Source organism: Microcebus murinus, chromosome 5 (assembly GCF_040939455.1).
Source record: "Microcebus murinus isolate Inina chromosome 5, M.murinus_Inina_mat1.0, whole genome shotgun sequence".
NCBI lineage: Eukaryota > Metazoa > Chordata > Mammalia > Primates > Cheirogaleidae > Microcebus > Microcebus murinus.
In genome coordinates this window covers 92,442,711-92,455,015 of record NC_134108.1, presented here as the reverse complement: position 1 = coordinate 92,455,015, position 12,305 = coordinate 92,442,711, and the positions used below count along the sequence as shown (strand labels likewise).

Genomic DNA, 12,305 nt, shown 5'->3' with positions numbered 1-12,305 from the left:
GATTATTCATTCTTCTTGACTGCTTTCTACTTGCTTGCCTTCTTTTTAAGCTAGATCTATAGTTTCCTTGTTATGTCCCCAGAACAAACAAATGAGTGTCCTTCTCATTTTAGGTTTCCAGTTTGTTGAATCCAGTGGGGTAATTTTCTGAAAGCTTGCAGCATAAACTAGGAACTGTATGAGCAGACATAAATGTATGCACCCCTCTTTACATAAAATATGGGTTTAGAGTTTGCAATTTCAATTCTAGAAAACAAACCATCTTGGTGAGACTGAAGAGCAGTGATGTGGGATGGCGAAAAGCATTAACACTTTCTTCACCCCAGGAAGTAGGAGAACATTCTAGGCCCCCTTCCCTTGATAATTGGAAATATCATCCAGGTACCCAGGAGAGAAGATGGAGTTTGGAGAGGTGACAGTCAGAGCTGTGGAAGTGGATATGAATTTGGCCCAAGGGGTATATGTGAATGAGAAAGAAAGGAGTCATTTTCAAAAGGGAAAAGTAGCAGTTAGCAAGGTTGGAGCAAGTGGAATGGGAGAACTGAAAGGTCAAGGAAATCAAACAGGAGATCTTATAAGAATATAAACTTCATGAGGTCAAAAACTTCATGTTTTTGTCTGTATTGTTCACTATATCATTCTATTCCTAGTTCTTGGAATAGCACTTGGCATGTGACAGATGCTCAATAAACATTTGCTAAATGGATATATTAATGTAAATGGGCCGGGCGCGGTGGCTCACGCCTATAATTCTAGCACTCTGGGAGGCCGAGGCGGATAGATTGCTGGACGTCAGGAGGTCGAAACCAGCCTGAGAAAGAGCGAGACCCCATCTCCACTACAAATAGAAATAAATTAATTGGCAAACTAATATATATAGAAAAAATTAGCCAGGCATGGTGGCGCATGCCTGTCGTCCCAGCTACTCGGGAGGCTGAGGCAGGAGGATTGCTTCAGCCCAGGAGTTCGAGGTTGCTGTGAGCTAGGCTGACGCCATGGCACTCACTCTAGCCTGGGCAACAAAGCGAGACTCTGTCTCAAAAAAAATAGTAATAATAATAATATAAATGAACAATAAGTGGCTAGTGTGTCAGATATGGCATGGAATTTGAAAAAGCTGAGGATAAAACAAATTCACACAAACATATGGCAAATGCGAGATTATAGGGGAATGAACAAGCGGAAACAGTGAATCTGTCTTTGGAGAAGCTTGTTGGTTCCTCCCAGCAAGATGTCATTATTTGTTCCCCATTTCCCAAATTCCCATCAAAATGATCAATGCATAGATGAATAAAGAGGATCCAAGATGGCATGGTCACATGCCAAGAATGTCGAGTAATTTTTGTTGGATCCCGTGTGGATGGATGGTTCTGCGTTGAAGGCTAGTGAGCACTTTTGTTCTGAGAGCATCGTATATATTTGGGATGCAAATAGAAACAGGCCCTGCAGATCTTCTCTGGGGAGGGGGGGGGCAGGCAATGAAGTGGGCAGTGAGGCCATCACGACACATTATTTGATCTTTCTTCTCTCTTTCAAGCCTTCTGAAGGCCTAAAGTCTTTACCCGACATTCAGGCTCCACCCAGAGACCATGTTCTACTGCCCTCTCTAGCTCATCCTTCCCTGCCCCTTTGAAGGCTGTTATTGATGTTTCCTCTTTTGCTGTCTTCAGTTCAGTTCAGGAAGAGAGGATGAGGGGAGGGCAGGGGCTGAGATCAGCACTTAAGTGCTCTCTAAGGGTCGAGGGTGTCAATGGAAAAGAACCCAAAGTCTGTAAAATAATTTCAAGAGATTTATCCTGAGCCAAGTATGACCATGGCCTGGAGCCATGCCCAGGAAGCCTTGAGCAAGTGGACTCACTGTGATTGGGTTACAGTTTGGTTTTATACATTTCAGGGAGACGGGAATTATGTGTAAAGTCATAAATCAATACATAGAAGGTGTACATTGGTTTGGCCAAAAAACCCAGGACATCTCAAAGTGGGGGGGAGGGGCTTACAGGTTATAGGTAGGTTTAAAGATTCTTTGATTTGTAATTGGTTAAAGAAATGAAGCTTTGGCTAAAGGCTTAGAATATTTTAAGTTAAGGAAGTCTGTTAATCAGAGACAAGCCTCAGGACATATACTGGACAGATACCCAGACTCAAATGATCAGTTAAGTAAATGGAGGACCTTTAGGTATGCTTCATTCCCTGCCCTGCATAGCCCTAGGCCTGTTAATGAGTTATAATGGACATCTCCAAGAAGATAAGGGAACATGATGAGGTATGTCTGACCTCCCTGTGAGGGGTCGAGACATTGCATACCTGCAAGGCCCACACCCCAGTGAAGCCGGAACTAACATCTGGCTTCTGGAAACTGTTGCTTGCTTGCCATGGAAACCGTTGCTTGCTTGCTTGTTTGCGCCAACTTTGCATTGTTCGAACCCCTGTATAGTGGGGCTACCAGCCAACCAATCATGTTAAAGGTCAATGCATGATCCACACGTGATCAGCCACTGCATAGCGTATGCACCATAGGGATAAAAGACACGCTGCAACCCTGGTCGGGGTCCTTGCCTACCAGAGTGGCCACTGCGTTGGTGCTCAAGGCTTGGACCCTGGCTAGCCAGAAAATAAACTCCTCTTGAGTGTTTGCATCCTTGGTGTCTCTGTCTCTCTGTTGGGTGGGGTGGTGAGAGGTAGTCGACTCCCAACATCCCTTGTCATGGCCACCAACTCAGCTTTAGGGTATTTCCAGGGTCCCCTTGGCCCATTCAGTCAGCTGGTGTGGGCAGGTGGAGGGGGGGGTAAAGATTTATTTTAGTTCACATGGGTGTGAGTTGGAAGGCTGTGCCTGGAATTCAAGTGCCAGTTTCTGCTTTCTAGAAAACTGCTAATGGGTGCTCCCTTACTGGGTTGGAAAAAGCTGAGTAGGATTAGAGGGAAAGAACTGAATGTCCCCCAGGTGTGGTTATGGGCAGGCAGTGAAGGAAGCCAGAAGACTAAGACAAGGCTCATTTCTTATTCCCATCCAAGGGAAGCCTGGGGATGCAGGGCCCTGGAATGGAGCATGATACAGAAGGGACAGAGGAACAACCCTGATTGCAGCAAAACATTTGCTATGTTCTCTGAGTCAGCTCCTTTCGGAGCTCATTGAGAATTCTCTTTTTCCCTGCCGAGTTCCCTTCCGTACCATAAAGAATGAAAACAAAAGAGAACAGGAAGAAGAGTCAGACCACAGTCTCTAAAAGCCACCATCTGTGGGCTTGAATTTCTTTGGTCCCCAAACCAACCCATGATGATTCTGACTAGAAAAGAGCAATTTTATGATTCATTAGTGACTATTTCCTCCTGCAGTGTTTTAGGGAGTACGTTTTCTTTCATTTTTGTGGGGGTTAATTTTCAATGTTGTTCCTTAGGAACCATTTCTTTCCTTTCTTTTTTTGAGACAGTGTCTCCCTCTGTTGCCCAGGCTAGAGTGCTGTGGCGTCAGCCTAGCTCACAGTAACCTCAAACTCCTAGGCTCAAGTGATCCTACTGCCTCAGCCTCCCAGGTAGCTGGCACGTGCCACCATGCCCGGCTAATTGTTTCTATTTTTAGTTGTTTGGCTAATTTCTTTCTATTTATAGTAGAGATGGGGTCTCGCTCTTGCTCAGGCTGGTCTCCAACTCCTGAGTTCAAGCGATCCTCCCATCTCGGCCTCCCAGAGTGCCAGGATTACAGGCGTGAGCCACCACACCCAGCAGGAACCATTTCTAGTGATTAAGCCCAACAGCCAAAGATCACCAGTGAGAAATCAGTAATTCGACAATGTTAGATTTGTTTTATTTTCTCCCTTGTCTCCTCCTTGCTGGGTGATTATGGTACTATTAAACCAACTGATATCAAAGATGCCTACATGGTGAACATGATGAATAAGGTCTTTTATAAGCATACTGATACCTAATGCTCCACAGGTGATACAAATAAGGAATTAGTACCCTGAAAGAAGATTCTAACCAGGCCAGAATCTGAACAACCACCATACATGGAACATGTTCTGTGAAGGTCAGGTTTCTGCCTTCCCCAGCCACCATTTCCTTCCGTTCTTTTGGTGCAAGACTGACAAGTATCAGCAAATAATGAATGTGCCTTGCAAATAAACATCTCTCCGATGTGTAGCAATTTGAAAGAAAATGTACTAGCTGGGTTTTTTTCCCCTTTAACTCATATTTTCCTATTATGTTTGTAAGCAACACAGAAAAAAAGTTCAAAATCTAGAAACCAAAATTAAACTGAAATGTATGTCTCAGTGTATGATTGTATATTCTGATTTTATGTAATTGTTCCCTCTTTGTTCTTAGAAAGTCAGGAAATTTAAGTTTTGTGAGAGCAGCCTTTATTATGTTTTTTTTTCCTTTGCTGTTTTGATGTTAGCGGATTTAGGAAACAAATCATTCAAATAAAGTTACCATACTGCTGGGGACACAGAAAGAGATAGCTGCTTAAGGAGCTCAGAGCCCTCAGGATACCCTTGCTCCATTGTGACTTAGTGCCACTTCTGAAGAAAAAAGGAAGCTGAAGTCTTATTTTGTAGCTGTCGGGGGCAAATCTGTGACTCATTATATTTATGATTCCATTAAACTTAAATTAGGGGAATTTTCCTAGATAAGTGTTTTTAAGCAAAAGATAGTTGTGATGGATTGTAAAAATAGCCACAAATTATTTCGTCCTTGTATGCATGCCCTTTGCAATGTGAATTTATTTATGGTCTTCCTATCATGTGGGGAATTCTGTTTCGCCACCTAGTAGATCTGGGCTTGATCATGTGACTTACACAGGCAATGGGATGTCAACAAATGTGCCGCAAGTAGAGGCCTGAGAATTGCTGTGCTTTAGGGCTTTCTGTCCAGCTGCTTCTGGAATCCTTGACATAGCTGTGTAGATGGGCCTGCTGGATAAAGAGAGACGCATGATCCTGTCATCCCCGTCACTCAGCTAACACATGTCAGTCACTAAAGATAAATCTGAGGCCATCTTAGACCATCCAACTCTGGCTGAACTGTCACCTACCTGTAGATGTGCTGAGTGAGCCAGCAGCTGTGCAGGCCTAGACCAAAAGAACTGCCCATTGCCAAGTGTGTGTTGGATTCTTTGCAACCCACAGAATCATGGAAAATAATAATTGTTTTAAGTCACTACATTTGCGGGTGCTTTGTTATACAGCAAAAGCTAACTGATACTGTAGTATTTTTAAATCTCTTAAGGCTTTTCAAAACTTAATTTAACTTGCTGCAGCAACAGGATTAGGATGAGTTCAGAAAGTAAACATATAGTCTTAAAATGTAGCATTTCTTATGACTGGCTGTCGGGTCTATTGAATTTTTACCTGAGGACTTAAATGGATTAGTTGATAGAGATCTTTATTGTTTTTTATTATCTCTAGTGCAAGGTCTGAAGTCGAAGATGTTGAGAGGTTAAGGTTTCCAGTTAGTAGCTAGATGAAAGAACAGCTGATTATTCCAGCTTTTATTCTTTCTCTGCCTAATATACCATCAAGTCAATGTTTGCCTAAGGAGTGGTCAGTATTTATTGCCTTTTAGTTCAACAACGGGCTGCTTTTTTTTTTTTGAGACAGGTCTCGCTTTGTCGCCCTGGCTAAAGTGCAGTGGCATTATCATAGCTCACTGTAACCTCAAACTCCTGGGATCAAGCGATCCTCCTGCCTCCCAAGTATCTGGGACTATAGGTGCCACAATCCCTGGCTAATTTTTTCTTTTTTTAGTAGAGATGGGGGTCTTGTTCTTGCTCAGGCTGGTCTTGAACTCCTGAGCTCAAGCAGTCTTCCTGCCTCGGCCTCCCTGAGTGCTAGGATTACAGGCGTGAGCCACCACGCCTGGCCATCCAACCTTATTTCTTACCCTTCTTTATTACTTAGCCAGCCTGATTTCTTTTGGTTTTTCATCAGTGTTCTCTTCACCTCTGAGCATTCGGATGCGTCGTAGTTCTTTCTGTCTGGAACGGTATTCTCCGCTCTCTCCCCCGTTTGGCTAGACTAACTGCAGTTATTCTTTCAGGATCCAGCTTCCATGATACCTGAGAGAAGCCTTCCCTGGAAGGACCCCCTCCAAGAGCTCCAGGGATTTCCTCAACCAGCGTTTTCTGAATTGTCTGCTTTTCCATAGGAGGCGGGACCACATGGGACTTTCTCATCTTTAAATCTCCAGCCACTACCACAGTCCCTGGCACCTAATTGCCCGCCCTCAATTAATAGTTGTTGCATTGACTTTAATTAAACATTGGAGTTGTTTTCAAGTTATCTATTTCTGGTGGCAAGTTAATGTGAACATTTCACTTATGAAACTCTTTCATGTATTGTTCAACTTAATTATATTTTTAGCCTGTAACATTATTTTAGATAATAATGTTATTTTTTTACTATGATAATTGGCTTTTATTCTTCCAAACGTACCGTTTTTTTGTGTTAAAATAGTTTCTCTCTTGGACATATTTAGATTGTGTGAAGATGGTTGTTTTAAATATTTTGGCAGCAGCATTAAAAAATTAAAAAGAAGCAGGTGAAATGAGTTCTAATAACGTATTTTATTTAACCCAATATATCCAAATTATCATTGCATCATATAATTATTTTTTTTCTTACTAAGTCTTTGAAATCTGATGTATAATTTATACTTGCAGCACACCTGATCCTAGACTGGGTATTTTCAAGTGCGTGAGCCACGCGTGGTTAGTGGCTGCCATATTGGACAGGGCGGTGCTGCACCCTTCTCAGTTCTCAAGTATTTCAGTTGCACAGATTTCCACTCCAGCTTTCTCTCTCTCCATGCCAGGGAAAACATGCTCCCAGTCATCTATGTCTGTATGCCAAGGTCAAGTCTTTTGAAACTGAAATGCCAAACCCTTGACTCCATGGTTATGTTCACTTTGCCAAGTGGTATCTGCCCGGGAGCTCTGAGGAATAATGCCCTGGATGACTTAACCTGAAAGAGCCAGGAGGGCATTGAAATGTGAGTGGTGCATGGGAAATCTTTTTAAAAAAAATATTATCCAGCCACAGCTGCATTGATTTATTATTAAGTAATAGAGCTTAATAATCTCTCCATTTGTTTTCTAGAGGTCCTCAAACTTCACCCCCATCTTCTGTTGTCGTATGGACTGCCACACTATACCTAATGAATGTTTTAAAATATTTGGCAGATAGTGGCTGCCATATCTACTTTATAGCTTATAGTCATCATGTAAATAGCACTGAATGCTTTCTTTCCTCTTCATAATTTTAGCTTTGAATTGTCTACATCGAAATGCAAATATTTGTTTTCTGATTTCTCTGACATTTTCTAGAAAAATGTTTTTCCAGTCTGCTGTAATTTTTCATTCCCACATTTGCTTGGCATTTTTCACCCCCAAACTGTGTAGCCTACACTGCAAAATTATGATTTTGTAAAATAAAAGATCACAGTTGCAACTGTCGGGTGACTCCTCATTCTTTATGGTTTTTTTACTCTGAAAAGTACTTATTATTTTTATGAATATATATATATATATATATAGTTCAAAAAGATAATTAAAATCAAGAGGCCTTGGTAATTAAAATCAAGAAATTGATTAAAAACAATTTCTACGTGTAAATATTACTAATATTCTGTACTGAGGAAAAAGATAGGTTGGGGAAATTTCTTCCACAAAGATTCCTCTTATATTAAAATATTTATTTATATATATATATATTTGAGACAGAGTCTCACTGTGTTGCCCAGGCCAGAGTGCCATGGCGTCACCCTAGCTCACAGCAACCTCAAACTCCTGGGCTCAAGTGATCCTCCTGCCTCAGCCTCCCGAGTAGCTGGGACTATTGGCATGTGCCACCATACCCAGCTAATTTTTTTCTATTTTTAGTTGTTTGGCTAATTTCTTTCTATTTATAGTAGAGATGGGGTTTCTCTCTTGCTCAGGCTGGTCTTGAACTCCTGGGCTCAAGCAGTCCTTCCGCCTCGGCCTCCCTGAGTGCTAGGATTACAGGAGTGAACCACCATGCCCGGCCCAAATATTTTAAAACATTCATTAGGTATAGTGTGGTAGTCCATACGCCGACAGAAGATGGGGGTGAAGTTTGAGAGAGATGTGAGGGGCTAGAAAATCAAGAACACGTGTGGACTGTATGGATGTGTGTTTGTAGCTGGCAGGTATATGGGACACCTATACACTCCACTTGGCATCAGCAACCATGTGTGCAGGTGTGGCATGGCAAGGCATTGCCTCAGCTGTGCGGCTTATCTCTGGTACCTTTACTTTTCCGTTCTTGCTGTGTGGGATGTCCTCAGGAACCCATTGAGACATTGTGACACATGCACAAACTGGAAGTGGGAAAGAATAACTCCCTGGGGCAATCTGAGCTGGGGGCTGGGAGCCAGGATATAATATGAGATATATATATATATACATATATATATATATATATATATATATATATATACACCTCCTTCCTCCATTCTTCAGAAGGATAATTCTTAGTTGCATTTTACACAGATCCTCAGAGATCCCAGTTGCCTATAGCAATGACCAGCTTAATTATGTACTCATGGATTGGTTCTTCATCCAAGTCCCCACTCCCATTCCTTGGGATCCCTCCCTCAAACAAACTGACCACAGGTAGTGCCTTTTGGGGGATCCTAGTCTAATAGAGTGGGAGAGGACAATAAGTGAGAGAAAGGGACCTGGAGTGTCTCCAAGATTTGGTTTAAACAGCTTGGTGAGCCGGGCGTGGTGGCTCACGGCTGTAATCCTAGCACTCTGGGAGGCTGAGGCGGGCGGATTGCTCGAGGTCAGGAGTTCGAAACCACCCTGAGCGAGACCCCATCTCTACTAAAAAATAGAAAGAAATTAATTGACCAACTAAAAATATATATACAAAAAAATATTAGCCGGGCGTGGTGGCGCATGCCTGTAGTCCCAGACGCTACTCGGGAGGCTGAGGCAGGAGGATCACTTGAGCCCAGGAGTTTGAGGTTGCTGTGAGCTAGGCTGATGCCACAGCACTCACTCTAGCTTCAACAAAGTGAGACTCTGTCTCAAAAAAAAAAACAAAAACAAAAACAAAAAACAGCTTGGTGGTCAGTGGGCCTAGAGATTGGAATCGAGGAAGAAGAGTAGCTGCAGAATGTTAGAGTGGAGAGATGATGAGTTTGGTTTTGCACATCTTAATTTGGAGGGGCCTGGGAGGCAGACAGGTGAATATTTGATAGCCAATTGAAAATTATGACCCTGGAACTCAGGAGGGAGGTCAAGGCTTGGGGAAGATTACAAAGTATTAGCCTGTAGGTGGCAGATAAAGTCATGCTACCAGGGGTTCACCTTGGGGGAGTGTAGACAGCAATAGGGCACTGGGGAATAACATCACTGAAGCAGACCAAGAAAGAGGAGCCCACAAAGGAATGGAAAGAACGGGTGGGATGAGAACTCTGGACAGCTGGCCTCTCAGAAGCCAAAGGACAGCTGCTGAAGGAGGGAATGGCCAGCAGTGTCCAAAATCACAGAGAAGTCAAATAAGACATGGTGATCAGACCTGAGACTGAATGTTATGGACTGTCCAAGTGTGATCACGGTAGGGCAAGGAGTGAGTGAGAAATGAGGAATGGGGCAGCATATCTAGACCACTCTTTAAAGCAGCTTCGTCATGCATAAAATTAGAAAAATGCTGAATTAATAGAGAGGACTAAGATGTCAAGAGAGGTTATTATTATTTTTTTAATATGGAAGGGATATAGATATATTTTTATGTTCAAACTTGGATCTAAAATAAGCTAATATTATAGAAGTTGCACTCGGAAGAATGAAAAAAATTAACCCCTACTTGTAGTTAGATCTGTTACTGTTCTGTTTGTTATAGGACTTAATCTGATATTCTCATGCTCCTTTACCATTCACCCAAAAAATTGCACATATCATTGCATCCCATGGTAGGGATACCAGACTTAAACACAGTCCATTATTCTAAATCCAAAGTGCTGTCCACTTCACCACTTGGAAAATCAGACTGATTCATGAAATTCTATAGTCAAACTGTGGCCTGTACGAGAAGAGTATGTGGGTGGGGGAAAGATAAAAAAGGTTGGTTATCACACCTGGCAAAGCCATGTGTGAAATTTTACCATTCTGGAATGTCTAGTATAGAATCCTAACTTAGAACACTTCTCAGTATCCCATACTAAAGCAAAATTTCATTTCTCTCTGGTTACTGGTTAACATCTTTTCTTTTCTTCTTTTTTTTTTGTATGGAATGCTTCACAAATTTGCGTGTCATCCTTGCTCAGGGCCATGCCAATCTTCTCTGTTTCGTTCCAATTTTAGTGTATGTGCTGCTAAAGTGAACACATCTTTTCCTTCAAGCACTTTGTTTCGCAGCAACCAATGTTCTTTGCTGGCTAGACACTCCCTTCTCCCAGGTGGAGCCTCACCTTTTTATTTTATGCCCTGCCTTTATTTAAAAGGGAGAGGACTGAAAGAGCCATACATCTGTCATCTACTTTTCTCCCGGGGGCTTCTCAGCACATAGAACTTCATGTTTGTCACTCTGTAAGCTGAGGTAGAGCCCTACATGTGATATTTCGAATGGATAGATGAATGAATGAATGAATAACCGGAAGTAATTGAGAAAGTTGTAAAAGACAAAAGGTTCCTGTTATTACCCGTAGATCCACATCTCTGCCCAACTTATAAAATCCTGGAGATGTTTATTGGCTATTATAACTACAGATTTCATTCTCTTTCAATATTTCCCCAAAACTAAAACCACCGAATAATGAAACCAAACACTCCACAGCAGAGGGAAGAAGGGAAAAAAGATAATTGTTGCACCATTAAACTTTATCTTTGTGACGTTATCTTGCTGGCAGTCAAGATAAGATTTAAATATTGGGCATTCATAATTCTGATTTTTTAAGTTCCATTTTGCATGGTGTTAGGAAGGGTGTATTTCCAATAATCCCTGCTATTTTTCAGGGTTTTAAAAATTGCTTTAAAATTGCTTTTTTTTTTTTTTTTGAGACAGAGTCTCGCTTTGTTGCACAGGCTAGAGTGAGTGCTGTGGCGTCAACCTAGCTCACAGCAACCTCAAACTCCTGGGCTCAAGCAATCCTTCTGCCTCAGCCTCCCAAGTAGCCGAAACTACAGGCATGTGCCACCATGCCCGGCTAATTTTTTGTTTATATATATATTAGTTGGCCAATTAATTTATTTCCACTTATAGTAGAGACGGAGTCTCGCTCAGGCTGGTTTCGAACTCCTGCCCTCGAGCAATCCGCCCGCCTCAGCCTCCCAGAGTGCTAGGATTACAGGCGTGAGCCACCAGGCCCGGCCTAAAATTGCTTTTTTAAAATTAGATAATAAATATTCCAATTGCACATCTGCTAAGTAGTAAAATTGTATATCAGCTATGGGAAGAAATGGTTGTAACTTGCTATCGTGATACCAGCTCTAATAGCCTTATAAAATTTCTTTATATTAAAATATATTTACAAGATAGATTTTTAATTGACATAATATTTGTACATATTTATGGGGTACATGTGATATTTATTACATGCATAGAAGATGTAATGATCAAGTCAGGGTGTTTAGGGTATACATCGCCTCTAGTATTTATCATTTCTATGTGTTGAGAATATTTCAAGTTCTCTCTTCTAGTTTTTTTGTTTTTTCAATTTTATTTATTTATTTTTTAGAGACCATGTCTTTTTTTTTTTTTTTTTTTTTTTTTGAGACAGAGTCTCGCTTTGTTGCCCAGGCTAGAGTGAGTGCCGTGGCGTCAGCCTAGCTCACAGCAACCTCAAACTCCTGGGCTCAAGCGATCCTCCTGCCTCAGCCTCCCGAGTAGCTGGGACTACAGGCATGTACCACCATGCCCGGCTAATTTTTTTATATATATATACTAGTTGGCCAATTAATTTCTTTCTATTTATAGTAGAGATGGGGTCTCGCTCTTGCTCAGGCTGGTTTCGAACTCCTGACCTTGAGCAATCCGCCCGCCTCGGCCTCCCAGAGTGCTAGGATTACAGGCGTGAGCCACCGCGCCCGGCCTAGAGACCATGTCTTGCTCTGTCACCTAGGCTAGAGTGCAGTGGCACAATCGTAAGCTCACTGCAGCCTTGAACTCCTGGGCTCAAGTGATCCTCCGTCCTGAACCTCCAGAGTAGCTGGGACTACAGGCACACACCCAGCTAATTTTTCTATTTTTTGTAGAGATAGGGTCCTGCTATGTTGCACAGGCTGGTCTCAAACTCCTGGGCTCAAGGGATCCTCCCACCTTGGCCTCGCAAAGTGCTAGGGT

At 42.2% G+C, this 12,305-nt stretch overlaps 1 non-coding gene across 1 annotated transcript; it reads right to left on the bottom strand.

Annotated features, from left to right (window-relative positions):
* Positions 1–10,245: 10,245 nt before the first annotated feature.
* Positions 10,246–10,351, bottom strand: LOC142871218 (U6 spliceosomal RNA). Its single transcript, XR_012919480.1, has one exon. It is a non-coding gene; the product is annotated as a U6 spliceosomal RNA (small nuclear RNA).
* Between the last annotated feature and the right edge of the window lie 1,954 nt (positions 10,352–12,305).